This window comes from Triturus cristatus, chromosome 8 (assembly GCF_964204655.1).
Source record: "Triturus cristatus chromosome 8, aTriCri1.1, whole genome shotgun sequence".
In the NCBI taxonomy this organism is placed as follows: Eukaryota; Metazoa; Chordata; class Amphibia; order Caudata; family Salamandridae; genus Triturus; species Triturus cristatus.
Window position 1 is genome coordinate 56,709,193 of NC_140591.1, and position 4,804 is coordinate 56,713,996.

At 37.5% G+C, this 4,804-nt stretch overlaps 1 non-coding gene across 1 annotated transcript; it reads left to right on the plus strand.

Moving 5' to 3' along the window:
- Window positions 1-2,643: 2,643 nt before the first annotated feature.
- On the plus strand, window positions 2,644-2,716 carry TRNAF-GAA (transfer RNA phenylalanine (anticodon GAA)). The gene has a single exon. It is a non-coding gene; the product is annotated as a tRNA-Phe (tRNA).
- The last annotated feature ends 2,088 nt before the right edge of the window (window positions 2,717-4,804 follow it).

Consider the following 4,804-nt stretch of genomic DNA (forward strand, 5'->3'; position numbering starts at 1 on the left):
AATTCTTCCTTTAATTGAAAGTAAAGCTTTGCCTGCATCAGCCTCCAGTTCCCCTTATACAAAACTGTTAGTAGTCAGATGACCTAGCTTGCCGACCCTCGCCATATAGGTCTGTGTTTCTGAGTATAAGTCCATTCATAGTTTACAAACATCATCTAACTAACTTGGCTCCTAAAAAGGAAATTCACCCATCAGACCAATTTAGCTACTGAATAATACTGGACAATTTAACACATAACTGCACATGCAGATAGAGTGACCAGGTTCTGCATTTATCTTTAACAATTATAAAAAATACAACAGAAAGCTGAAATTGCCAGCTGGATGAAATAGCTCAGTTGGGAGAGCAGTAGACTGAAGATCTAAAGGTCCCTGGTTCAATCCCGGGTTTAGGCACATTTTGAACTTCTGCTTTGCATGCCACAAATGCTATTTGGAGTCAACTCATATTGACGTTGTTTATAATGATCAAAACCTTTTATCAAGCTGATCGATAAGACAACCATTTCAACATATTTTTTACATTCTGTCTTTCTGTCAAACTTGCTTCCACCTCTCTTGTATTCAACTTTACCTGCTTTATTTGCCAATTCTTCCTTTAATTGAAAGTAAAGCTTTGCCTGCATCAGCCTCGAGTTCCCCTTATACAAAACTGTTAGTAGTCAGATGACCTAGTTTGCCTACCCTCGCCATATAGGTCTGTGTGTCTGAGTATAAGTCCATTCATAGTTTACAAACATCTTCTAACTAACTTGGCTCCTAAAAAGGAAATTCACCCATCAGAGCTGCTGAATAACATTGGACAATTTAACACATAACTGCACATGCAGATAGAATGACCAGGGTCTGCATTTATCTTTAACAATTATCAAAAATACAACAGAAAGCCAAAATGGCCAGCTGGATGAAATAGCTCAGTTGGGAGAGTGTTAGATTGAAAATCTAAAAGTCCCTTGTTCAATGCTGGGTTTCGGAAAAGTCTGAGAGGTTTCTTGCTTCTCACAAAATATTTCTTGGTATCAGCTCAAGTTTTTCTTTCTTTATTTATCAAAATATTTGATCAACTGATCGACAACATGATCAATTCAACATAAAATTGTCTTTCTGTGCTCCTTCTAAATTTGCTTCCACCTCTCTTGCATTCAGCTTCGACTACAAATGTTTCCTATTTCATGCTTTTTTGTAAAGTAAACTCTTGTCTGCATCAGCTTCCACTTCTCCTTGAACACAGATTTCAGTATTCAGATGACATAGCTTACCTACTCAGGCCAAATAGCTCTGTGTAATATGGTGCTAGTCCATTCAGAGTAAAAAAAAAAGCTACCTAACCTGGATCCGAAAAATGCTATTTACCTATTGCACCCGTTAACTGATGAATGATACAGGACATCTTAAAACATAGCTCTAGCATGAGGTTGAGCATCTATTTTCTTGGGAAGTTTAAAAGAAAGGATGAAGACCCAAACTACCAGCAGGCCGAAATAGCTCAGTTGGGATAGCGTTAGACTGAAGATCTAAAGGTCCCTGGTTCAATCCCAGGTTTCGGCACAATTTCAACTTCTGCTTTTCATGTCACAAAAGCTGTTTGGAGTTAAATCAACGCTCTTCTTTATCAACACCTTTTATCAATCTGATCAACAACACAATCAATTCAACATATTATTTACTTTCTGTCTTCCTTTCAAACTTGCTTCCACCTCTCTTGTATTCAACTATGCCTCATTTATTTGCAACTTCTTGCTTTATTTTAAAGTAAAGCTTTGCCTGCATCAGCCTCCAATTCCCCTTATACAAAACTGTCAGTAGTCAGATGACATAGCTTGTACACCCTGGCCATATAGGTCTGTGTTTCAGAGTATAAGTCAATTCAGAGTTTAGAAAAAAAATTCTACCTACCTTGTCCCCTAAAAAGGATATTCACTCATCAGACCAAGTTACCTGCTGAATGATACTGGACACTTTAACACATAACTATAAACGAAAATAGAATGACCAGGTTCTGTATGTATCGTCTACAATTATTAATAATACATCAGGAGGCCACAGGGACTTGTTGTCTGAAATATCTCAGTTGGGAGATTGTTAGACTGAAGAGATTAAGGTCCCTGGTTCAATCCCGGGTTTCGGCACAGTGCGAGGGGATCCTACATTCTTGCTAAATATTTCTTGAAATCAGCTCTAGTTTTTTTTTCTTTATTTGTCAAAATATTTTATCAACTGATCAACAACATGATAACTTCAACAAAAAGTTGTCTTTCTGTCCTCCTTCTAAACTTGCTTCCACCTCTCTTGCCATCAGCTTTGATGACGAATTTATCCTTTTTTATACTTTTTTCAAAGTAAACTCTTGTCTGCATCAGCTTTCACTTCTCCTTAAACAAAGTTGTCAGTATTGAGATGACATAGCTTACCTACTCAGGCGACATACGTCTGTGTAATACAATGCTGGTCCACTCAGAGTTTTAAAAGAAAAACGACCTAACATTTATCCCAAAAACGCTACTCACCCATTTCACCAGTTAGCTGCTGAACAATGTAGGACACATTAAAACACAGCTCTAACCTCAGATTGAAAATCCAGGTTCTGCATCTCTGTTCTGGGATTGTTCAAAAAAAGAGGCTGAATACTATAGCTGCTTGCAGGCCGAAATAGCTCAGTTGGGAGAGTGTTAGACTGAAGATCTAAAGGTCCCTGGTTCGATCCCGGGTTTCGGCACATTTTGAACTTCTGCTTTGCATGCCACAAAGACTATTTTGAGTCAACTCATATTGACTTTGTTTATAATGATCAAAACCTTTTATCAAGATAATCGACAATACAATTAATTCAACATATTATTTACTTTCTGTCTTTCTTTCAAACTTGCTTCCACCTCTCTTGTATTCAACTTTGCCTCCTTTATTTCCCAATTCTTCCTTTAATTGAAAGTACAGCTTTGCCTGCATCAGCCTCCAGTTCCCCTTATACAAAACTGTTAGTAGTCAGATGACCTAGCTTGCCGACCCTCGCCATATAGGTCTGTGTTTCTGAGTATAAGTCCATTCATAGTTTACAAACATCATCTAACTAACTTGGCTCCTAAAAAGGAAATTCACCCATCAGACCAATTTAGCTACTGAATAATACTGGACAATTTAACACATAACTGCACATGCAGATAGAGTGACCAGGTTCTGCATTTATCTTTAACAATTATAAAAAATACAACAGAAAGCCAAAATTGCCAGCTGGATGAAATAGCTCAGTTGGGAGAGCAGTAGACTGAAGATCTAAAGGTCCCTGGTTCAATCCTGGGTTTAGGCACATTTTGAACTTCTGCTTTGCATGCCACAAATGCTATTTGGAGTCAACTCATATTGACGTTGTTTATAATGATCAAAACCTTTTATCAAGCTATTCGATAAGACAACCATTTCAACATATTTTTTACATTCTGTCTTTCTGTCAAACTTGCTTCCACCTCTCTTGTATTCAACTTTACCTGCTTTATTTCCCAATTCTTCCTTTAATTGAAAGTAAAGCTTTGCCTGCATCAGCCTCGAGTTCCCCTTATACAAAACTGTTAGTAGTCAGATGACCTAGTTTGCCTACCCTCGCCATATAGGTCTGTGTGTCTGAGTATAAGTCCATTCATAGTTTACAAACATCTTCTAACTAACTTGGCTCCTAAAAAGGAAATTCACCCATCAGACCAATTTAGCTGCTGAATAATATTGGACAATTTAACACATAACTGCACATGCAGATAGAATGACCAGGGTCTGCATTTATCTTTAACAATTATCAAAAATACAACAGAAAGCCAAAATGGCCAGCTGGATGAAATAGCTCAGTTGGGAGAGTGTTAGATTGAAAATCTAAAAGTCCCTTGTTCAATGCTGGGTTTCGGAAAAGTCTGAGAGGTTTCTTGCTTCTCACAAAATATTTCTTGGTATCAGCTCAAGTTTTTCTTTCTTTATTTATCAAAATATTTGATCAACTGATCGACAACATGATCAATTCAACATAGAATTGTCTTTCTGTCCTTCTTCTAAATTTGCTTCCACCTCTCTTGCATTCAGCTTCGACTACAAATGTTTCCTATTTCATGCTTTTTTGTCAAGTAAACTCTTGTCTGCATCAGCTTCCACTTCTCCTTGAACACAGATTTCAGTATTCAGATGACATAGCTTACCTACTCAGGCCAAATACCTCTGTGTAATATGGTGCTAGTCCATTCAGAGTAAAAAAAAAAGCTACCTAACCTGGATCCGAAAAATGCTATTTACCTATTGCACCCGTTAACTGATGAATGATACAGGACATCTTAAAACATAGCTCTAGCATGAGGTTGAGCATCTATTTTCTTGGGAAGTTTAAAAGAAAGGATGAAGACCCAAACTACCAGCAGGCAGAAATAGCTCAGTTGGGAGAGCGTTAGACTGAAGATCTAAAGGTCCCTGGTTCAGTCCCGGGTTTCGGCACAATTTCAACTTCTGCATTTCATGTCACAAAAGCTGTTTGGAGTTAAATCAACGCTCTTCTTTATCAAAACCTTTTATCAATCTGATCAACAACACAATCAATTCAACATATTATTTACTTTCTGTCTTCCTTTCAAACTTGCTTCCACCTCTCTTGTATTCAACTATGCCTCATTTATTTGCAACTTCTTGCTTTATTTTAAAGTAAAGCTTTGCCTGCATCAGCCTCCAATTCCCCTTATACAAAACTGTCAGTAGTCAGATGACATAGCTTGTACACCCTGGCCATATAGGTCTGTGTTTTAGAGTATAAGTCAATTCAGAGTTTAGAAAAAAAAAT